Raw genomic sequence first — 24,847 nt, 5'->3', positions numbered from 1 at the left:
GGAATCAAGCAGCTTCAGCACCCACACAAAACGAACATGGAGCTCCTCACTCAAGGCGCTCAAAACTCCACGGCCAAAGACAAGTTCAGTGCCCAAGCCATTTCCCGCTGCCATGGAAACCAAGTGCTCTGGCAGCACATATGTCTGAAAGTGGATATGACAACTACGGAAGGAGTGTGCTGGTGAATGGCAACTGTCAGAGGCAGCAGCACAGCTCTTCCACTGCCAAAACAACTCCACCTGCCTCATGAACTTCACATATCATCAGCTGTCCTGGCAGCTATCTAGGAAACCCTCTTGGGTCACTTCCGGTCCCCTGCTCATTGAGCCCAGTGGGATGGAATCAAGCAGCTTCAGCACCCACACAAAACGAACATGGAGCTCCTCACTCAAGGCCCTAAAAACTCCACAGCCTAAGACAAGTTCAGTGCCCAAGCCATTTCCCGCTGCCATGGAAACCAAGTGCTCTGGCAGCTCCTATGTCTGAAAGAGGATATGACACCTAGGGAAGGGAGTGTGCTGGTGAATGGCAACTGCGCGAAGCAGCAACACAGCTCTTCCACTGCCAAAACAACTCCACCTGCCTCATGAACTTCACATAACATCAGCTGTCCTGGCAGCTATCTAGGAAACCCTGTTGGGTCACTTCCGGTCCCATGCCCATTGAGCCCAGTGGGATGGAATCAAGCAGCTTCAGCACCCACACAAAACGAACATGGAGCTCCTCACTCAAGGCCCTCTAAACTCCATGGCCAAAGACAAGTTCAGTGCCGAAGCCATTTCCCGCTGCCATGGAAACCAAGTGCTCTGGCAGCACATATGTCTGAAAGTGGATATGGCACCTAGTGAAGGGAGTGTGCTGGTGAATGGCAACTGCCCGAAGCAGCAGCACAGCTCTTCCACTGCCAAAACAACTCCACCTGCCTCATGAACTTCACATACCATCACCTGTCCTGGCAGCTATCTAGGAAACCCTGTTGGGTCACTTCCGGCCCCATGCCCATTGAGCCCAGGGGGATGGAATCAAGCAGCTTGAGCACCCACACAAAACGAACATGGAGCTCCTCACTCAAGGCGCTCAAAACTCCATGGCGAAAGACAAGTTCAGTGCCCAAGCCCTTTCCCGCTGCCATGGAAACCAAGTGCTCTGGCAGCACATATGTCTGAAAGTGGATATGACACCTAGGGAAGGGAGTGTGCTGGTGAATGGCAACTCTCAGAAGCAGCAGCACAGATCTTCTATGCCAAAACAACTCCACCTACCTCATGAACTTCACATACCATCAGCTGTCCTGGCAGCTATCTAGGAAACCCTGTTGGGTCACTTCCGGTCCCATGCCCATTCAGCCCAGTGGGATGCAATCAAGCAGCTTCAGCACCCACACAAAACGAACATGGAGCTCCTCACTCAAGGCGCAAAAAACTCCACAGCCAAGACAAGTTCAGTGCCCAAGCCATTTCCCGCTGCCATGTAAACCAAGTGCTCTGGCAGCACATATGTCTGAAAGTGGATATGACACCTAGGGAAGGGAGTGTGCTGGTGAATGGCAACTCTCAGAAGCAGCAGCACAGATCTTCTATGCCAAAACAACTCCACCTACCTCATGAACTTCACATACCATCAGCTGTCCTGGCAGCTATCTAGGAAACACTGTTGGGTCACTTCCGGTCCCATGCCCATTGAGCCAAGTGGGATGGAATCAAGCAGCTTCAGCACCCACACAAAACTAACATGGAGCTCCTCACTCAAGGCGCTCAAAGCTCCACAGCCAAAGACAAGTTCAGTGCCCAAGCCATTTCCCGCTGCCATGGAAACCAAGTGCTCTGGCAGCACATATGTCTGAAAGTGGATATGACACCTAGGGAAGGGAGTGTGCTGGTGAATTGTAACTAACCGAAGCAGCAGCACAGCTCTTCCATTGCCAAAACAACTCCACCTACCTCATGAACTTCACATACCATCAGCTGTCCTGGCAGCTATCTAGGAAACCCTGTTGGGTCACTTCCGGTCCCATGCCCATTGAGCCCAGTGGGATGCAATCAAGCAGCTTCAGCACCCACACAAATCTAACATGGAGCTCATCACTCAAGGCGCTCAAAACTCCACAGCCAAAGACAAGTTCAGTGCCCAAGCCATTTCCCGCTGCCATGTAAACCAAGTGCTCTGGCAGCACATATGTCTGAAAGTTAATATGACACCTAGGGAAGGGAGTGTGCTGGTGAATGGCAACTGCCCGAAGCAGCAGCACAGCTCTTCTAGTGCCAAAACAACTCCACCTACCTCATGAACTTCACATACCATCAGCTGTCCTGGCAGCTATCTAGGAAACCCTGTTGGGTCACTTCCGGTCCCATGCCCATTGAGCCCAGTGGGATGGAATCAAGCAGCTTGAGCACCCACACAAATCTAACATGGAGCTCCTCAATCAAGGCGCTCAAAACTCCACGGCGAAAGACAAGTTCAGTGCCCAAGCCATTTCCCGCTGCCATGGAAACCAAGTGCTCTGGCAGCACATATGTCTGAAAGTGGATATGACACCTAAGGACGGGACTGTGCTGGTAAATGGCAACTGCCCGAAGCAATAGAACAGCTCTTCCAGGGCCAAAACAACTCCACCTGCCTCATGAACTTCACATACCATCAGCTGTCCTGACAGCTATCTAGGAAACATTGTTGGGTCACTTCCGGTCCCATGCCCATTGAGCCCAGTGGGATGGAATCAAGCAGCTTGAGCACCCACACAAAACGAACATGGAGCTCCTCACTCAAGGCGCAAAAAACTCCACAGCCAAGACAAGTTCAGTGCCCAAGCCATTTCCCGCTGCCATGGAAACCAAGTGCTCTGGCAGCACATATGTCTGAAAGTGGATATGGCACCTAGGGAAGGGAGTGTGCTGGTGAATGGCAACTGCCCGAAGCAGCAGCACAGCTCTTCCAGTGCCAAAACAACTCCACCTGCCTCATGAACTTCACATACCATCAGCTGTCCTGGCAGCTATCTAGGAAACCTTGTTGGGTCACTTCCGGTCCCATGCCCATTGAGCTCAGGAGGATGGAATCAAGCAGCTTCAGCACCCACACAAATCTAACATGGAGCTCCTCACTCAAGGCGCTCAAAGCTCCACAGCCAAAGACAAGTTCAGTGCCCAAGCCATTTCCCGCTGCCATGGAAACCAAGTGCTCTGGCAGCACATATGTCTGAAAGTGGATATGACACCTAGGGAAGGGAGTGTGCTGGTGAATGGCAACTGTCAGAAGCAATAGCACAGCTCTTCCAGGGCCAAAACAACTCCACCTGCCTCATGAACTTCACATACCATCAGCTGTCCTGGCAGCTATCTAGGAAACCTTGTTGGGTCACTTCCGGTCCCATGCCCATTTAGCCCAGTGGGATGGAATCAAGCAGCTTGAGCACCCACACAAATCTAACATGGAGCTCCTCACTCAAGGCGCTCAAAACTACACAGCCAAAGACAAGTTCAGTGCCGAATCCATTTCCCGCTGCCATTGAAACCAAGTGCTCTGGCAGCACATATGTCTGAAAGTGGATATGACACCTAGGGAAGGGAGTGTGCTGGTGAATGGCAACTGCCCGAAGCAGCAGCACAGCTCTTCCAGTGGCAAAACAACTCCACCTGCCTCATGAACTTCACATACCATCAGCTGTCCTGGCAGCTATCTAGGAAACCCTGTTGGGTCACTTCCGGTGCCATGCCCATTGAGCCCAGTGGGATGCAATCAAGCAGCTTCAGCACCCACACAGAACGAACATGGAGCTCCTCACTCAAGGCGCAAAAAACTCCACAGCCAAGACAAGTTCAGTGCCCAAGCCATTTCCCGCTGCCATGGAAACCAAGTGGTCTGGCAGCACATATGTCTGAAAGTGGATATGACACCTAGGGAAGGGAGTGTGCTGGTGAATGGCAACTCTCAGAAGCAGCAGCACAGATCTTCTATGCCAAAACAACTCCACCTACCTCATGAACTTCACATACCATCAGCTGTCCTGGCAGCTATCTAGGAAACCCTGTTGGGTCACTTCTGGTCCCATGCCCATTGAGCCCAGGGGGATGGAATCAAGCAGCTTGAGCACCCACACAAATCTAACTTGGAGCTCCTCACTCAAGGCGCTCAAAACTCCACGGCCAAAGACAAGTTCAGTGCCCAAGCCATTTCCCGCTGCCATTGAAACCAAGTGCTCTGCCAGCACATATGTCTGAAAGTGGATATGACACCTAGGGAAGGGAGTGTGCTGGTGAATGGCAACTGCCCGAAGCAGCAGCACAGCTCTTCCAGTGCCAAAACAACTCCACCTGCCTCATGAACTTCACATACCATCAGCTGTCCTGGCAGCTATCTAGGAAACCCTGTTGGGTCACTTGCGGTCCCATGCCCATTGAGCCCAGTGGGATGGAATCAAGCAGCTTCAGCACCCACACAAAACGAACATGGAGCTCCTCACTCAAGGTGCTCAAAACTACATGGCGAAAGACAAGTTCAGTGCCCAAGCCATTTCCCGCTGCCATGGAAACCAAGTGCTCTGGCAGCACATATGTCTGAAAGTGGATATGACACCTAGGGAAGGGAGTTTGCTGGTGAATGGCAACTGCCCGAAGCAGCAGCACAGCTCTTCCACTGCCAAAACAACTCCACCTACCTCATGAACTTCACATACCATCAGCTGTCCTGGCAGCTATCTAGGAAACCCTGTTGGGTCACTTCCGGTCCCATGCCCATTGAGCTCAGTGGGATGGAATCAAGCAGCTTCAGCACCCACACAAAACGAACATGGAGCTCCTCACTTAAGGCCCTAAAAACTCCACAGCCAAAGACAAGTTCAGTGCCCAAGCCATTTCCCGCTGCCATGGAAACCAAGTGCTCTGGCAACAAATATGTCTGAAAGTGGATATGACACCTAGGGAACGGCGTGTGTTGGTGAATGGCAACTGCCCGAAGCAGCAGCACAGCTCTTCCACTGCCAAAACAACTCCACCTACCTCATGAACTTCACATACCATCAGCTGTCCTGGCAGCTATCTAGGAAACCCTGTTGGGTCACTTCCAGTCCCATGCCCATTGAGCCCAGTGGGATGGAATCAAGCAGCTTCAGCACCCACACAAAACGAACATGGAGCTCCTCACTCAAGGCGCTCAAAACTCCACGGCCAAAGACAAGTTCAGTGCCCAAGCCATTTCCCGCTGCCATGGAAACCAAGTGCTCTGGCAGCACATATGTCTGAAAGTGGATATGACACCTAGGGAAGGGAGTGTGGTGGTGAATGGCAACTGCCCGAAGCAGCAACACAGCTCTTCCACTGCCAAAACAACTCCACCTGCCTCATGACCTTCACATACCATCAGCTGTCCTGGCAGCTATCTAGGAAACCCTGTTGGGTCACTTCCGGTCCCCTGCCCATTGAGCCCAGTGGGATGGAATCAAGCAGCTTCAGCACCCACACAAAACGAACATGGAGCTCCTCACTCAAGGCGCTCAAAGCTCCACAGCCAAAGACAAGTTCAGTGCCTAAGCCATTTCCCGCTGCCATGGAAACCAAGTGCTCTGGCAGCACATATGTCTGAAAGTGGATATGACACCTAGGGAAGGGAGTGTGCTGGTGAATGGCAACTGCCCGAAGTAGCAGCACAGCTCTTCCACTGCCAAAACAACTCCACCTGCCTCATGAAATTCACATACCATCAGCTGTCCTGGCAGCTATCTAGGAAACCCTGTTGGGTCACTTCCGGTCCCATGCCCATTGAGCTCAGTGGGATGGAATCAAGCAGCTTGAGCACCCACACAAATCTAACATGGAGCTCCTCACTCAAGGCGCTCAAAACTCCACAGCCAAAGACAAGTTCAGTGCCGAATCCATTTCCCGCTGCCATGGAAACCAAGTGCTCTGGCAGCACATATGTCTGAAAGTGGATATGGCACCTAGGGAAGGGAGTGTGCTGGTGAATGGCAACTGCCCGAAGCAGCAGCACAGCTTTTCCACTGCCAAAACAACTCCACCTGCCTCATGAACTTCACATACCATCAGCTGTCCTGGCAGCTATCTAGGAAACCCTGTTGGGTCACTTCCGGTCCCATGCCCATTCAGCCCAGTGGGATGCAATCAAGCAGCTTCAGCACCCACACAAAACGAACATGGAGCTCCTCACTCAAGGCGCAAAAAACTCCACAGCCAAAGACAAGTTCAGTGCCCAAGCCATTTCCCGCTGCCATGGAAACCAAGTGCTCTGGCAGCACATATGTCTGAAAGTGGATATGACACCTAGGGAAGGGAGTGTGCTGGTGAATGGCAACTCTCAGAAGCAGCAGCACAGATCTTCTATGCCAAAACAACTCCACCTACCTCATGAACTTCACATACCATCAGCTGTCCTGGCAGCTATCTAGGAAACCCTGTTGGGTCACTTCCGGTCCCATGCCCATTCAGCCCAGTGGGATGCAATCAAGCAGCTTCAGCACCCACACAAAACGAACATGGAGCTCCTCACTCAAGGCGCAAAAAACTCCACAGCCAAGACAAGTTCAGTGCCCAAGCCATTTCCCGCTGCCATGTAAACCAAGTGCTCTGGCAGCACATATGTCTGAAAGTGGATATGACACCTAGGGAAGGGAGTGTGCTGGTGAATGGCAACTCTCAGAAGCAGCAGCACAGATCTTCTATGCCAAAACAACTCCACCTACCTCATGAACTTCACATACCATCAGCTGTCCTGGCAGCTATCTAGGAAACCCTGTTGGGTCACTTCCGGTCCCATGCCCATTGAGCCCAGTGGGATGGAATCAAGCAGCTTGAGCACCCACACAAAACGAACATGGAGCTCCTCACTCAAGGCGCAAAAAACTCCACGGCCAAAGACAAGTTCAGTGTCCAAGCCATTTCCCGCTGCCATGGAAACCAAGTGCTCTGGCAGCACATATGTCTGAAAGTGGATATGACACCTAGGGAAGGGAGTGTGGTGGTGAATGGCAACTGCCCGAAGCAGCAACACAGCTCTTCCAGTGCCAAAACAACTCCACCTGCCTCATGAACTTCACATAATATCAGCTGTCCTGGCAGCTATCTAGGAAACACTGTTGGGTCACTTCCGGTCCCCTGCCCATTGAGCCCAGTGGGATGGAATCAAGCAGCTTCAGCACCCACACAAAACTAACATGGAGCTCCTCACTCAAGGCGCTCAAAGCTCCACAGCCAAAGACAAGTTCAGTGCCCAAGCCATTTCCCGCTGCCATGGAAACCAAGTGCTCTGGCAGCACATATGTCTGAAAGTGGATATGACACCTAGGGAAGGGAGTTTGCTGGTGAATGGCAACTGCCCGAAGCAGCAGCACAGCTCTTCCAGTGCCAAAACAACTCCACCTACCTCATGAACTTCACATACCATCAGCTGTCCTGGCAGCTATCTAGGAAACTCTGTTGGGTCACTTCCGGTCCCATGCCCATTGAGCCCAGTGGGATGGAATCAAGCAGCTTCAGCACCCACACAAAACGAACATGGAGCTCCTCACTCAAGGCGCTCAAAACTCCACAGCCAAAGACAAGTTCAGTGCCGAATCCATTTCCCGCTGCCATGGAAACCAAGTGCTCTGGCAGCACATATGTCTGAAAGTGGATATGACACCTAGGGAAGGGAGTGTGCTGGTAAATCGCAACTGCCCGAAGCAGCAGCACAGCTCTTCCAGTGCCAAAACAACTCCAACTGCCTCATGAACTTCACATACCATCAGCTGTCCTGGCAGCTATCTAGGAAACCCTGTTGGGTCACTTCCGGTCCCATGCCCATTGAGCCCAGTGGGATGGAATCAAGCAGCTTCAGCACCCACACAAATCTAACATGGAACTCATCACTCAAGGCGCTCAAAACTCCACAGCCAAAGACAAGTTCAGTGCCCAAGCCATTTCCCGCTGCCATGTAAACCAAGTGCTCTGGCAGCACATATGTCTGAAAGTTAATATGACACCTAGGGAAGGGAGTGTGCTGGTGAATGGCAACTGCCCGAAGCAGCAGCACAGCTCTTCTAGTGCCAAAACAACTCCACCTACCTCATGAACTTCACATACCATCAGCTGTCCTGGCAGCTATCTAGGAAACCCTGTTGGGTCACTTCCGGTCCCATGCCCATTGAGCCCAGTGGGATGGAATCAAGCAGCTTGAGCACCCACACAAATCTAACATGGAGCTCCTCACTCAAGGCGCTCAAAACTCCACGGCCAAAGACAAGTTCAGTGCCGAATCCATTTCCCGCTGCCATGGAAACCAAGTGCTCTGGCAGCACATATGTCTGAAAGTTGATATGGCACCTAGGGAAGGGAGTGTGCTGGTGAATGGCAACTGCCCGAAGCAGCAGCACAGCTCTTCCAGAACCAAAACAACTCCACCTACCTCATGAACTTCACATACCATCAGCTGTCCTGGCAGCTATCTAGGAAACCCTGTTGGGTCACTTCTGGTCCCATGCCCATTGAGCCGAGGGGGATGGAATCAAGCAGCTTGAGCACCCACACAAAACGAACATGGAGCTCCTCACTCAAGGCGCTCAAAACTACATGGCGAAAGACAAGTTCAGTGCCCAAGCCATTTCCCGCTGCCATGGAAACCAAGTGCTCTGGCAGCACATATGTCTGAAAGTGGATATGACACCTAAGGACGGGACTGTGCTGGTAAATGGCAACTGCCCGAAGCAATAGAACAGCTCTTCCAGGGCCAAAACAACTCCACCTGCCTCATGAACTTCACATACCATCAGCTGTCCTGACAGCTATCTAGGAAACCTTGTTGGGTCACTTCCGGTCCCATGCCCATTGAGCCCAGTGGGATGGAATCAAGCAGCTTGAGCACCCACACAAAACGAACATGGAGCTCCTCACTCAAGGCGCTCAAAACTCCACAGCCAAGACAAGTTCAGTGCCCAAGCCATTTCCCGCTGCCATGGAAACCAAGTGCTCTGGCAGCACATATGTCTGAAAGTGGATATGACACCTAGGGAAGGGAGTGTGGTGGTGAATGGCAATTGCCCGAAGCAGCAGCACAGCTCTTCCACTGCCAAAACAACTCCACCTGCCTCATGAACTTCACATACCATCAGCTGTCCTGGCAGCTATCTAGGAAAACCTGTTGGGTCACTTCCGGTCCCATGCCCATTGAGCCCAGTGGGATGGAATCAAGCAGCTTCAGCACCCACACAAATCTAACTTGGAGCTCCTCACTCAAGGCGTTCAAAACTCCACAGCCAAAGACAAGTTCAGTGCCCAAGCCATTTCCCGCTGCCATGGAAACCAAGGTCTCTGGCAGCACATATGTCTGAAAGTGGATATGGCACCTAGGGAAGGGAGTGTGCTGGTGAATGGCAACTGTCAGAAGCAATAGCACAGCTCTTCCAGGGCCAAAACAACTCCACCTTCCTCATGAACTTCACATACCATCAGCTGTCCTGGCAGCTATCTAGGAAACCCTGATGGGTCACTTCCGGTCCCATGCCCATTGAGCCCAGTGGGATGGAATCAAGCAGCTTGAGCACCCACACAAAACGAACATGGAGCTCCTCACTCAAGGCGCTCAAAACTCCACGGCCAAAGACAAGTTCAGTGCCCAATCCATTTCCCGCTGCCATGGAAACCAAGTGCTCTGGCAGCACATATGTCTGAAAGTGGATATGGCACCTAGGGAAGGGAGTGTGCTGGTGAATGGCAACTGCCCGAAGCAGCAGCACAGCTCTTCCAGTGCCAAAACAACTCCACCTGCCTCATGAACTTCACATACCATCAGCTGTCCTGGCAGCTATCTAGGAAACCCTGTTGGCTCACTTCCGGTCCCATGCCCATTGAGCTCAGGAGGATGGAATCAAGCAGCTTCAGCACCCACACAAATCTAACATGGAGCTCCTCACTCAAGGCGCTCAAAGCTCCACAGCCAAAGACAAGTTCAGTGCCCAAGCCATTTCCCGCTGCCATGGAAACCAAGTGCTCTGGCAGCACATATGTCTGAAAGTGGATATGACACCTAGGGAAGGGAGTGTGCTGGTGAATGGCAACTGTCAGAAGCAATAGCACAGCTCTCCCAGGGCCAAAACAACTCCACCTGCCTCATGAACTTCACATACCATCAGCTGTCCTGGCAGCTATCTAGGAAACCTTGTTGGGTCACTTCCGGTCCCATGCCCATTGAGCCCAGTGGGATGGAATCAAGCAGCTTGAGCACCCACACAAATCTAACATGGAGCTCCTCACTCAAGGCGCTCAAAACTCCACAGCCAAAGACAAGTTCAGTGCCGAATCCATTTCCCGCTGCCATTGAAACCAAGTGCTCTGGCAGCACATATGTCTGAAAGTGGATATGACACCTAGGGAAGGGAGTGTGCTGGTGAATGGCAACTGCCCGAAGCAGCAGCACAGCTCTTCCAGTGGCAAAACAACTCCACCTGCCTCATGAACTTCACATACCATCAGCTGTCCTGGCAGCTATCTAGGAAACCCTGTTGGGTCACTTCCGGGCCCATGCCCATTGAGCCCAGTGGGATGCAATCAAGCAGCTTCAGCACCCACACAGAACGAACATGGAGCTCCTCACTCAAGGCGCAAAAAACTCCACAGCCAAGACAAGTTCAGTGCCCAAGCCATTTCCCGCTGCCATGGAAACCAAGTGCTCTGGCAGCACATATGTGTGAAAGTGGATATGACACCTAGGGAAGGGAGTGTGCTGGTGAATGGCAACTCTCAGAAGCAGCAGCACAGATCTTCTATGCCAAAACAACTCCACCTACCTCATGAACTTCACATACCATCAGCTGTCCTGGCAGCTATCTAGGAAACCCTGTTGGGTCACTTCTGGTCCCATGCCCATTGAGCCCAGGGGGATGGAATCAAGCAGCTTGAGCACCCACACAAATCTAACTTGGAGCTCCTCACTCAAGGCGCTCAAAACTCCACGGCCAAAGACAAGTTCAGTGCCCAAGCCATTTCCCGCTGCCATGGAAACCAAGTGCTCTGCCAGCACATATGTCTGAAAGTGGATATGACACCTAGGGAAGGGAGTGTGCTGGTGAATGGCAACTGCCCGAAGCAGCAGCACAGCTCTTCCAGTGCCAAAACAACTCCACCTGCCTCATGAACTTCACATACCATCAGCTGTCCTGGCAGCTATCTAGGAAACCCTGTTGGGTCACTTCCGGTCCCATGCCCATTGAGCCCAGTGGGATGGAATCAAGCAGCTTCAGCACCCACACAAAACGAACATGGAGCTCCTCACTCAAGGCGCTCAAAACTCCACAGACAAAGACAAGTTCAGTGCCCAAGCCATTTCCCGCTGCCATGGAAACCAAGTGCTCTGGCAGCACATATGTCTGAAAGTGGATATGACACCTAGGGAAGGGAGTTTGTTGGTGAATGGCAACTGTCAGAAGCAGCAGCACAACTCTTCCAGTGCCAAAACAGCTCCACCTACCTCATGAACTTCACATACCATCAGCTGTCCTGGCAGCTATCTAGGAAACCCTGTTGGGTCACTTCCGGTCCCATGCCCATTGAGCCCAGTGGGATGGAATCAAGCAGCTTCAGCACACACAGAAATCTAACATGGAGCTCCTCACTCAAGGCGCTCAAAACTCCACAGCCAAAGACAAGTTCAGTGCCGAAGCCATTTCTCGCTGCCATGGAAACCAAGTGCTCTGGCAGCACATATGTCTGAAAGTGGATATGACACCTAGGGAAGGGAGTGTGCTGGTGAATGGCAACTGTCAGAAGCAGCAGCACAGCTCTTCCAGTGCCAAAACAACTCCACCTGTCTCATGAACTTCACATACCATCAGCTGTCCTGGCAGCTATCTAGAAAACCCTGTGGAGTCACTTCCGGTCCCATGCCCATTGAGCCCAGGGGGATGGAAGCAAGCAGCTTGAGCACCCACACAAAACGAACATGGAGCTCCTCACTTAAGGCCCTAAAAACTCCACAGCCAAAGACAAGTTCAGTGCCCAAGCCATTTCCCGCTGCCATTAAAACCAAGTGCTCTGGCAGCAAATATGTCTGAAAGTGGATATGACACCTAGGGAAGGGAGTGTGTTGGTGAATGGCAACTGTCAGAAGCAGCAGCACAGCTCTTCCACTGCCATAACAACTCCACCTACCTCATGAACTTCACATACCATCAGCTGTCCTGGCAGGTATGTTGGACACCCTGTTGGGTCACTTCCGGTCCCATGCCCATTGAGCCCAGTGGGATGGAATCAAGCAGCTTCAGCACCCACACAAAACGAACATGGAGCTCCTCACTCAAGGCCCTCAAAACTCCACGACCAAAGACAAGTTCAGTGCCCAAGCAATTTCCTGCTGCCATGGAAACCAAGTGCTCTGGCAGCACATATGTCTGAAAGTGGATATGACACCTAGGGAAGGGAGTGTGCTGGTGAATGGCAACTGCCCGAAGCAGAAACACAGCTCTTCCACTGCCAAAACAACTCCACCTGCCTCATGAACTTCACATACCATCAGCTGTCCTGGCAGCTATCTAGGAAACCCTGTTCGGTCACTTCCGGTCCCATGCCCATTGAGCCCAGTGTGATGGAATCAAGCAGCTTGAGCACCCACACAAAACGAACATGGAGCTCCTCACTCAAGGCCCTAAAAACTCCACAGCCAAAGACAAGTTCAGTGCCCAAGCCATTTCCCGCTGCCATGGAAACCAAGTGCTCTGGCAGCACATATGTCTGAAAGTGGATATGACACCTAGGGAAGGGAGTGTGCTGGTGAATGGCAACTGCCCGAAGCAGAAACACAGCTCTTCCACTGCCAAAACAACTCCACCTGCCTCATGAACTTCACATACCATCAGCTGTCCTGGCAGCTATCTAGGAAACCCTGTTGGGTCACTTCCGGTCCCATGCCCATTGAGCCCAGTGGGATGGAATCAAGCAGCTTGAGCACCCACACAAAACGAACATGGAGCTCCTCACTCAAGGCGCTCAAAACTCCACAGCCAAAGACAAGTTCAGTGCCCAAGCCATTTCCCACTGCCATGGAAACCAAGTGCTCTGGCAGCACATATGTCTGAAAGTGGATATGACACCTAGGGAAGGGAGTGTGCTGGTGAATGGCAAGTGCCCGAAGCAGCAGCACAGCTCTTCCACTGCCAAAACAACTCCACCTGCCTCATGAACTTCACATACCATCAGCTGTCCTGGCAGCTATCTAGGAAACCCTGTTGGGTCACTTCCGGTCCCATGCCCATTGAGCCCAGTGGGATGGAATCAAGCAGCTTCAGCACCCACACAAAACGAACATGGAGCTCCTCACTCAAGGCGCTCAAAGCTCCACAGCCAAAGACAAGTTCAGTGCCGAAGCCATTTCCCGCTGCCATGGAAACCAAGTGCTCTGGCAGCACATATGTCTGAAAGTGGATATGACAGCTAGGGAAGGGAGTGTGGTGGTGAATGGCAACTGCCCGAAGCAGCAGCACAGCTCTTCCACTGCCAAAACAACACCACCTGCCTCATGAACTTCACATATCATCAGCTGTCCTGGCAGCTATCTAGAAAACCCTGTTGAGTCACTTCCGGTCCCATGCCCATTGAGCTCAGTGGGATAGAATCAAGCAGCTTCAGCAACCACACAAAACGAACATGGAGCTCCTCACTTAAGGCCCTAAAAACTCCACAGCCAAAGACAAGTTCAGTGCCCAAGCCATTTCCCGCTGCCATGGAAACCAAGTGCTCTGGCAGCACATATGTCTGAAAGTGGATATGACACCTAGGGAAGGGAGTGTGCTGGTGAATGGCAACTGCCCGAAGCAATAGCACAGCTCTTCCAGTGCCAAAACAACTCCACCTGCCTCATGAACTTCACATACCATCAGCTGTCCTGGCAGCTATCTAGGAAACCCTGTTGGGTCACTTCCGGTCCCATGCCCTTTGAGCCCAGTGGGATGGAATCAAGCAGCTTCAGCACCCACACAAATCTAACATGGAGCTCCTCACTCAAGGCGCTCAAAACTCCACAGCCAAAGACAAGTTCAGTGCCCAAGCCATTTCCCGCTGCCATGGAAACCAAGTGCTCTGGCAGCACATATGTCTGAAAGTGGATATGACACCTAGGGAAGGGAGTGTGCTGGTGAATGGCAACTGCCCGAGCAGCAACACAGCTCTTCCACTGCCAAAACAACTCCACCTACCTCATGAACTTCACATACCATCAGCTGTCCTGGCAGCTATCTAGGAAACCCTGTTGGGTCACTTCCGGTCCCATGTCCATTGAGCCCAGTGGGATGCAATCAAACAGCTTCAGCACCCACACAAAACGAACATGGAGCTCCTCACGCAAGGCGCTCAAAACTCCACAGCCAAAGACAAGTTCAGTGCCCAAGCCATTTCCCGCTGCCATGGAAACCGAGTGCTCTGGCAGCACATATGTCTGAAAGTGGATATGACACCTAGGGAAGGGAGTGTGCTGGTGAATGGCAACTGTCAGAAGCAGCAGCACAGCTCTTCCACTGCCAAAACAACTCCACCTGCCTCATGAACTTCACATACCATCAGCTGTCCTGGCAGCTATCTAGGAAACCTTGTTGGGTCACTTCCGGTCCCATGCCCATTGAGCCCAGTGGGATGGAAGCAAGCAGCTTGAGCACCCACACAAAACGAACATGGAGCTCCTCACTTAACGCCCTAAAAACTCCACAGCCAAAGACAAGTTCAGTGCCCAAGCCATTTCCCGCTGCCATTAAAACCAAGTGCTCTGGCAGCAAATATGTCTGAAAGTGGATATGACACCTAGGGAAGGGAGTGTGCTGGTGAATGGCAACTGCCCGAAGCAGCAGCACAGCTCTTCCACTGCCAAAACAACTCCACCTACCTCATGAACTTCACATACCATCAGCTGTCCTGGCAGCTATCTAGGAAACCCTGTTGGGTCACTTCCGGTCCCATGCCCATTGAGCCCAGTGGGATGGAATTAAGCAGCTTCAGCACACACACAAATCTAACATGGAGCTCCTCACTCAAGGCGCTCAAAACTCCACAGCCAAAGACAAGTTCAGTGCCCAAGCCATTTCCCGCTGCCATGGAAACCAAGTGGTCTGGCAGCACATATGTCTGAAAGTGGATATGACACCTAGGGAAGGGAGTGTGCTGGTGAATGGCAACTGCCCGAAGCAGCAGCACAGCTCTTCCAGTGCCAAAACAACTCCACCTACCTCATGAACTTCACATACCATCAGCTGTCCTGGCAGCTATCTAGGAAACCCTGTTGGGTCACTTCCGGTCCCATGCCCATTGAGCCCAGTGGGATGGAATCAAGCAGCTTCAGCACCCACACAAAACGAACATGGAGCTCCTCACTCAAGGCGCTCAAAACTCCACAGCCAAAGACAAGTTCAGTGCCCAAGCCATTTCCCGCTGCCATGGAAACCAAGTGCTCTGGCAGCACATATGTCTGAAAGTGGATATGACACCTAGGGAAGGGAGTGTGCTGGTGAATGGCAACTGACCGAAGCAGCAGCACAGCTCTTCCACTGCCAAAACAACTCCACCTGCCTCATGAACTTCACATACCATCAGCTGTCCTGGCAGCTATCTAGGAAACCCTGTTGGGTCACTTCCGGTCCCATGCCCATTGAGCCCAGTGGGATGGAATCAAGCAGCTTGAGCACCCACACAAATCTAACATGGAGCTCCTCACTCAAGGCGCTCAAAACTCCACGGCCAAAGACAAGTTCAGTGCCCAAGCCATTTCCCGCTGCCATGGAAACCAAGTGCTCTGGCAGCACATATGTCTGAAAGTGGATATGGCACCTAGGGAAGGGAGTGTGCTGGTGAATGGTAAGTGGCCGAAGCAGCAGCACAGCTCTTCCACTGCCAAAACAACTCCACCTGCCTCATGAACTTCACATACCATCAGCTGTCCTGGCAGCTATCTAGGAAACCCTGTTGGCTCACTTCCGGTCCCATGCCCATTGAGCCCAGTGGGATGGAAACAAGCAGCTTCAGCACCCACACAAAACGAACATGGAGCTCCTCACTCAAGGCGCTCAAAACTCCACGGCCAAAGACAAGTTCAGTGCCGAATCCATTTCCCGCTGCCATGGAAACCAAGTGCTCTGGCAGCACATATGTCTGAAAGTGGATATGACACCTAGGGAAGGGAGTGTGCTGGTGAATGGCAACTGCCCGAAGCAGCAGCACAGCTCTTCCACTGCCAAAACAACTCCACCTGCCTCATGAACTTCCTGGCAGCTATCTAGGTAACCCTCTTGGGTCACTTCCGGTCCCCTGCCCATTGAGCCCAGCGGGATGGAATCAAGAAGCTTCAGAACCCAAAGAAATCTAACATGGAGCTCTTCACTCAAGGCGCTAAATACTCCGACGCCAAAGACAAGTTCAGTGCCCAAGCCATTTCCCGCTGCCATGGAAACAAAGTGTTCTGGCAGCACATATGTCTGAAGGTGGATATGACACCTAGGGAAGGGAGTGTGGTGGTGAATGGCAACTGCCGCAGCAGCAGCACAGCTCTTCCAGTGCCAAAACAACTCCACCTGCCTCACGAACTACACATACCATCAGCTGTCCTGTCAGCTATCTAGCAAACCCTGTTGGGTCACTTCCGGTCCCATGCCCATTGAGCCCAGTGGGATGGAATCAAGCAGCTTGAGCACCCACAGAAAACCAACATGGAGCTCCTCACTCAAGGCGCTCAAAACTCCACAGCCAAAGACAAGTTCAGTGCCCAAGCCATTTCCCGCTGCCATGGAAACCAAGTGCTCTGGCAGCACATATGTCTGAAAGTGGATATGACACCTAGGGAAGGGAGTGTGGTGGTGAATGGCACCTGCCCGAAGCAGCAGCACAGCTCTTCCACTGCAAGTGCCAAAACAACTCCACCTGCCTCATGAACTTCACATACCATCAGCTGTCCTGGCAGCTATCTAGGAAACCCTGTTGGGTCACTTCCGGTCCCATGACCATTGAGCCCAGTGGGATGGAATCAAGCATCTTCAGCATCCACACAGAACGAACATGGAGCTCCTCACTCAAGGCGCTCAAAACTCCACGGCCAAAGACAAGTTCAGTGCCCAAGCCATTTCCCGCTGCCATGGAAACCAAGTGCTCTGGCAGCACATATGTCTGAAAGTGGATATGACACCTAGGGAAGGGAGTGTGCTGGTGAATGGCAACTGCCCGAAGCAGCAGCACAGCTCTTCCAGTGCCAAAACAACTCCACCTGCCTCATGAACTTCACATACCATCAGCTTTCCTGGCAGCTATCTAGGAAACCCTGTTGGGTCACTTCCGGTCCCATGCCCATTGAGCATAGAGTAATGGAATCAAGAAGCTTCAGCACACACACAAAAAAAACATGGAGCTCCTCACTCAAGGCGCTCAAAACTCCACGGCCAAAGACAAGTTCAGTGCCCAAGCCATTTCCCGCTGCCATGGAAACCAAGTGCTCTGGCAGCACATATGTCTGAAAGTGGATATGACACCTAGGGAAGGGAGTGTGCTGGTGAATTTCAACTGCCCGAAGCAGCAGCACAGCTCTTCCAGTGCCAAAACAACTCCACCTGCCTCATGAACTTCACATACCATCAGCTGTCCTGGCAGCTATCTAGGAAACCCTGTTGGGTCACTTTCGGTCCCATGCCCATTGAGCATAGAGTAATGGAATCAAGCAGCTTCAGCACACACACAAAAAAATATGGAGCTCCTCACTCAAGGCGCTCCAAACTTCACAGCCAAAGACAAGTTCAGTGCCCAAGCCATTTCCCGCTGCCATGGAAACCAAGTGCTCTGGCAGCACATATGTCTGAAAGTGGATATGACAACTAGGGAAGGGAGTGTGCTGGTGAATGGCAACTGACCGAAGCAGCAGCACAGCTCTTCCAGTGCCAAAACAACTCCACCTGCCTCATGAACTTCACATACCATCAGCTGTCCTGGCAGCTATCTAGGAAACCCTGTTGGGTCACTTCCGGTCCCATGCCCATTGAGCCCAGTGGGATGCAATCAAGCAGCTTCAACATCCACACAAAACGAACATGGAGCTCCTCACTCAAGGCGCTCAAAACTCCACGGCCAAAGACTAGTTCAGTGCCGAAGCCATTTCCCGCTGCCATGGAAACCAAGTGCTCTGGCAGCACATATGTCTGAAAGTGGATATGACACCTAGGGAAGGGAGTGTGCTGGTGAATGGCAACTGCCCGAAGCAGCAGCACAGCTCTTCCAGTGCCAAAACAACTCCACCTGCCTCATGAACTTCACATACCATCAGCTGTCCTGGCAGCTATCTAGGAAACCCTGTTGGGTCTCGTCCTGTATCATGCCCATTGAGCCCAGTGGGATGGAAACAAGCAGCTTCAGCACCCACACAAAACGAACATGGAGCTCCTCACTCAAGGCGCTCCAAACTCCACGGCCAAAGACAAGTTCAGTGCCGAATCCATTTCCCGCTGCCATGGAAACCAAGTGCTCTGGCAGCACATATGTCTGAAAGTGGATATGACACCTAGAGAAGGGAGTGTGCTGGTGAATGGCAACTGCCCGAAGCAGCAGCACAGCTCTTCCACTGCCAAAACAACTCCACCTGCCTCATGAACTTCCTGGCAGCTATCTAGGTAACCCTCTTGGGTCACTTCCGGTCCCCTGCCCATTGAGCCCACCGGGATGGAATCAAGAAGCTTCAGAACCCAAAGAAATCTAACATGGAGCTCTTCACTCAAGGCGCTAAATACTCCGACGCCAAAGACAAGTTCAGTGCCCAAGCCATTTCCCGCTGCCATGGAAACAAAGTGTTCTGGCAGCACATATGTCTGAAGGTGGATATGACACCTAGGGAAGGGAGTGTGGTGGTGAATGGCAACTGCCGCAGCAGCAGCACAGCTCTTCCAGTGCCAAAACAACTCCACCTGCCTCACGAACTACACATACCATCAGCTGTCCTGTCAGCTATCTAGCAAACCCTGTTGGGTCACTTCCGGTCCCATGCCCATTGAGCCCAGTGGGATGGAATCAAGCAGCTTGAGCACCCACAGAAAACCAACATGGAGCTCCTCACTCAAGGCGCTCAAAACTCCACAGCCAAAGACAAGTTCAGTGCCCAAGCCATTTCCCGCTGCCATGGAAACCAAGTGCTCTGGCAGCACATATGTCTGAAAGTGGATATGACACCTAGGGAAGGGAGTGTGGTGGTGAATGGCACCTGCCCGAAGCAGCAGCACAGCTCTTCCACTGCAAGTGCCAAAACAACTCCACCTGCCTCATGAACTTCACATACCATCAGCTGTCCTGGCAGCTATCTAGGAAACCCTGTTGGGTCACTTCCGGTCCCATGACCATTGAGCCCAGTGGGATGGAATCAAGCATCTTCAGCATCCACACAAAACGAACATGGAGCTCCTCACTCAAGGCGCTCAAAACTCCACGGCCAAAGACAAGTTCAGTGCCCAAGCCATTTCCCGCTGCCATGGAAACCAAGTGCTCTGGCAGCACATATGTCTGAAAGTGGATATGACACCTAGGGAAGGGAGTGTGCTGGTGAATGGCAACTGCCCGAAGCAGCAGCACAGCTCTTCCAGTGCCAAAACAACTCCACCTGCCTCATGAACTTCACATACCATCAGCTTTCCTGGCAGCTATCTAGGAAACCCTGTTGGGTCACTTCCGGTCCCATGCCCATTGAGCATAGAGTAATGGAATCAAGAAGCTTCAGCACACACACAAAAAAAACATGGAGCTCCTCACTCAAGGCGCTCAAAACTCCACGGCCAAAGACAAGTTCAGTGCCCAAGCCATTTCCCGCTGCCATGGAAACCAAGTGCTCTGGCAGCACATATGTCTGAAAGTGGATATGACACCTAGGGAAGGGAGTGTGCTGGTGAATTTCAACTGCCCGAAGCAGCAGCACAGCTCTTCCAGTGCCAAAACAACTCCACCTGCCTCATGAACTTCACATACCATCAGCTGTCCTGGCAGCTATCTAGGAAACCCTGTTGGGTCACTTTCGGTCCCATGCCCATTGAGCATAGAGTAATGGAATCAAGCAGCTTCAGCACCCACACAAAACGAACATGGAGCTCCTCACTCAAGGCGCTCAAAACTTCACAGCCAAAGACAAGTTCAGTGCCCAAGCCATTTCCCGCTGCCATGGAAACCAAGTGCTCTGGCAGCACATATGTCTGAAAGTGGATATGACAACTAGGGAAGGGAGTGTGCTGGTGAATGGCAACTGACCGAAGCAGCAGCACAGCTCTTCCACTGCCAAAACAACTCCACCTGCCTCATGAACTTCACATACCATCAGCTGTCCTGGCAGCTATCTAGGAAACCCTGTTGGGTCACTTCCGGTCCCATGCCCATTGAGCCCAGTGGGATGCAATCAAGCAGCTTCAACATCCACACAAAACGAACATGGAGCTCCTCACTCAAGGCGCTCAAAACTCCACGGCCAAAGACTAGTTCAGTGCCGAAGCCATTTCCCGCTGCCATGGAAACCAAGTGCTCTGGCAGCACATATGTCTGAAAGTGGATATGACACCTAGGGAAGGGAGTGTGCTGGTGAATGGCAACTGCCCGAAGCAGCAGCACAGCTCTTCCAGTGCCAAAACAACTCCACCTGCCTCATGAACTTCACATACCATCAGCTGTCCTGGCAGCTATCTAGGAAACCCTGTTGGGTCTCGTCCTGTATCATGCCCATTGAGCCCAGTGGGATGGAAACAAGCAGCTTCAGCACCCACACAAAACGAACATGGAGCTCCTCACTCAAGGCGTTCAAAACTCCACGGCCAAAGACAAGTTCAGTGCCCAAGCCATTCCCCGCTGCCATGGAAACCAAGTGCTCTGGCAGCACATATGTCTGAAAGTAGATATGACACCTAGGGAAGGGAGTGTGCTGGTGAATGGCAACTGCCCGAAGCAGCAGCACAGCTCTTCCAGTGCCAAAACAACTCCACCTGCCTCATGAACTTCACATACCATCAGCTGTCCTGGCAGCTATCTAGGAAACCCTGTTGGGTCACTTCCGGTCCCATGCCCATTGAGCATAGAGTAATGGAATCAAGCAGTTTCAGCACCCACACAAAACGAACATGGAGCTCCTCACTCAAGGCGCTCAAAACTTCACAGCCAAAGACAAGTTCAGTGCCCAAGCCCTTTCCCGCTGCCATGGAAACCAAGTGCTCTGGCAGCACATATGTCTGAAAGTGGATATGACACCTAGGGAAGGGAGTGTGCTGGTGAATGGCAACTGCCCGAAGCAGCAGCACAGCTCTTCCAGTGCCAAAACAACTCCGCCTGCCTCATGAACTTCACATACCATCAGCTGTCCTGACAGCTCTCTAGGAAACCCTGTTGGGTCACTTTCGGTCCCATGCCCATTGAGCATAGAGGGATGGAATCAAGCAGCTTCAGCACCCACACAAAAAAAACATGGAGCTCCTCACTCAAGGCGCTAAAAACTCACAGCCAAAGACAAGTTCAGTGCCCAAGCCATTCCCCGCTGCCATGGAAACCAAGTGCTCTTGCAGCACATATGTCTGAAAGTAGATATGACACCTAGGGAAGGGAGTGTGCTGGTGAATGGCAACTGCCCGAAGCAGCAGCACAGCTCTTCCAGTGCCAAAACAACTCCACCTGCCTCATGAACTTCACATACCATCAGCTGTCCTGGCAGCTATCTAGGAAACCCTGTTGGGTCACTTCCGGTCCCATGTATATTGAGCCCAGTGGGATGGTATCAAGCAGCTTCAGCACCCACACAAAACGAACATGGAGCTCCTCCCTCAAGGCACTCAAAACTCCACAGCCAAAGACAAGTTCAGTGCCCAAGCCATTTCCCGCTGCCATGGAAACCAAGTGCTCTGGCAGCACATATGTCTGAAAGTGGATATGACACCTAGGGAAGGGAGTGTGCTGGTGAATGGCAACTGCCCGAAGCAGCAGCACAGCTCTTCCAGTGCCAAAACAACTCCACCTGCCTCATGAACTTCACATACCATCAGCTGTCCTGGCAGCTATCTAGGAAACCCTCTCTGGTCACTTCCGGTCCCATGCCCATTGAGCCCAGTGGGATGGAATCAAGCAGCTTCAGCACCCACACAAAACTAACATGGAGCTCCTCACTCAAGGCACTAAAAAGTCCACGGCCAAAGACAAGTTCAGTGCCCAAGCCATTTCCCGCTGCCATGGAAACCAAGTGCTCTGGCAGCACATATGTCTGAAAGTGGATATGACAACTAGGGAAGGGAGTGTGGTGGTGAATGGCAACTGCCCGAAGCAGCAGCACAGCTCTTCCACTGCCAAAACAACTCCACCTGCCTCATGAACTTCACATACCATCAGCTGTCCTGGCAGCTCTCTAGGAAACCCTGTTGGGTCACTTCCGGTCCCATGCCCATTGAGCCCAGTGGGATGGAATCAAGCAGCTTCAGCACCCACACAAAACGAACATGGAGCTCCTCACTCAAGGCGCTCAAAACTCCACGGCCAAAGACAAGTTCAGTGCCCAAGCCATTTCCCGCTGCCATGGAAACCAAGTGCTCTGGCAGCACATATGTCTGAAAGTGGATATGACACCTAGGGAAGGGAGTGTGCTGGTGAATGGCAACTGCCCGAAGCAGCAGCACAGCTCTTCCACTGCCAGTGCCAAAACAACTCCACCTGCCTCATGAACTTCACATACCATCAGCTGTCCTGGCAGCTATCTAGGAAACCCTGTTGGCTCACTTCCGGTCCCATGCCCATTGAGCCCAGTGGGATGGAATCAAGCAGCTTGAGCACCCACACAAAACGAACATGGAGCTCCTCACTCAAGGCGCTAAATCGTCCACGGCCAAAGACAAGTTCAGTGCCCAAGCCATTTCCCGCTGCCATGGAAACCAAGTGCTCTGGCAGCACATATGTCTGAAAGTGGATATGGCACCTAGGGAAGGGAGTGTGCTGGTGAATGGTAAGTGGCCGAAGCAGCAGCACAGCTCTTCCACTGCCAAAACAACTCCACCTGCCTCATGAACTTCACATACCATCAGCTGTCCTGGCAGCTATCTAGGAAACCCTGTTGGCTCACTTCCGGTCCCATGCCCATTGAGCCCAGTGGGATGGAAACAAGCAGCTTCAGCACCCACACAAAACGAACATGGAGCTCCTCACTCAAGGCGCTCAAAACTCCACGGCCAAAGACAAGTTCAGTGCCGAATCCATTTCCCGCTGCCATGGAAACCAAGTGCTCTGGCAGCACATATGTCTGAAAGTGGATATGACACCTAGAGAAGGGAGTGTGCTGGTGAATGGCAACTGCCCGAAGCAGCAGCACAGCTCTTCCACTGCCAAAACAACTCCACCTGCCTCATGAACTTCCTGGCAGCTATCTAGGTAACCCTCTTGGGTCACTTCCGGTCCCCTGCCCATTGAGCCCAGCGGGATGGAATCAAGAAGCTTCAGAACCCAAAGAAATCTAACATGGAGCTCTTCACTCAAGGCGCTAAATACTCCGACGCCAAAGACAAGTTCAGTGCCCAAGCCATTTCCCGCTGCCATGGAAACAAAGTGTTCTGGCAGCACATATGTCTGAAGGTGGATATGACACCTAGGGAAGGGAGTGTGGTGGTGAATGGCAACTGCCGCAGCAGCAGCACAGCTCTTCCAGTGCCAAAACAACTCCACCTGCCTCACGAACTACACATACCATCAGCTGTCCTGTCAGCTATCTAGCAAACCCTGTTGGGTCACTTCCGGTCCCATGCCCATTGAGCCCAGTGGGATGGAATCAAGCAGCTTGAGCACCCACAGAAAACCAACATGGAGCTCCTCACTCAAGGCGCTCAAAACTCCACGGCCAAAGACAAGTTCAGTGCCCAAGCCATTTCCCGCTGCCATGGAAACCAAGTGCTCTGGCAGCACATATGTCTGAAAGTGGATATGACACCTAGGGAAGGGAGTGTGCTGGTGAATGGCACCTGCCCGAAGCAGCAGCACAGCTCTTCCACTGCAAGTGCCAAAACAACTCCACCTGCCTCATGAACTTCACATACCATCAGCTGTCCTGGCAGCTATCTAGGAAACCCTGTTGGGTCACTTCCGGTCCCATGACCATTGAGCCCAGTGGGATGGAATCAAGCATCTTCAGCATCCACACAAAACGAACATGGAGCTCCTCACTCAAGGCGCTCAAAACTCCACGGAAAAAGACAAGTTCAGTGCCCAAGCCATTTCCCGCTGCCATGGAAACCAAGTGCTCTGGCAGCACATATGTCTGAAAGTGGATATGACACCTAGGGAAGGGAGTGTGGTGGTGAATGGCAACTGCCCGAAGCAGCAGCACAGCTCTTCCAGTGCCAAAACAACTCCACCTGCCTCATGAACTTCACATACCATCAGCTTTCCTGGCAGCTATCTAGGAAACCCTGTTGGGTCACTTCCGGTCCCATGCCCATTGAGCATAGAGTAATGGAATCAAGAAGCTTCAGCACACACACAAAAAAAACATGGAGCTCCTCACTCAAGGCGCTCAAAACTCCACGGCCAAAGACAAGTTCAGTGCCCAAGCCATTTCCCGCTGCCATGGAAACCAAGTGCTCTGGCAGCACATATGTCTGAAAGTGGATATGACAGCTAGGGAAGGGAGTGTGCTGGTGAATTTCAACTGCCCGAAGCAGCAGCACAGCTCTTCCAGTGCCAAAACAACTCCACCTGCCTCATGAACTTCACATACCATCAGCTGTCCTGGCAGCTATCTAGGAAACCCTGTTGGGTCACTTCCGGTCCCATGCCCATTGAGCATAGAGTAATGGAATCAAGCAGCTTCAGCACACACACAAAAAAATATGGAGCTCCTCACTCAAGGCGCTCAAAACTTCACACC

Source organism: Ochotona princeps, chromosome 1 (genome assembly GCF_030435755.1).
Source record: "Ochotona princeps isolate mOchPri1 chromosome 1, mOchPri1.hap1, whole genome shotgun sequence".
NCBI classification, from domain to species: Eukaryota; Metazoa; Chordata; class Mammalia; order Lagomorpha; family Ochotonidae; genus Ochotona; species Ochotona princeps.
Note: the sequence above shows the minus strand (reverse complement) of the source record.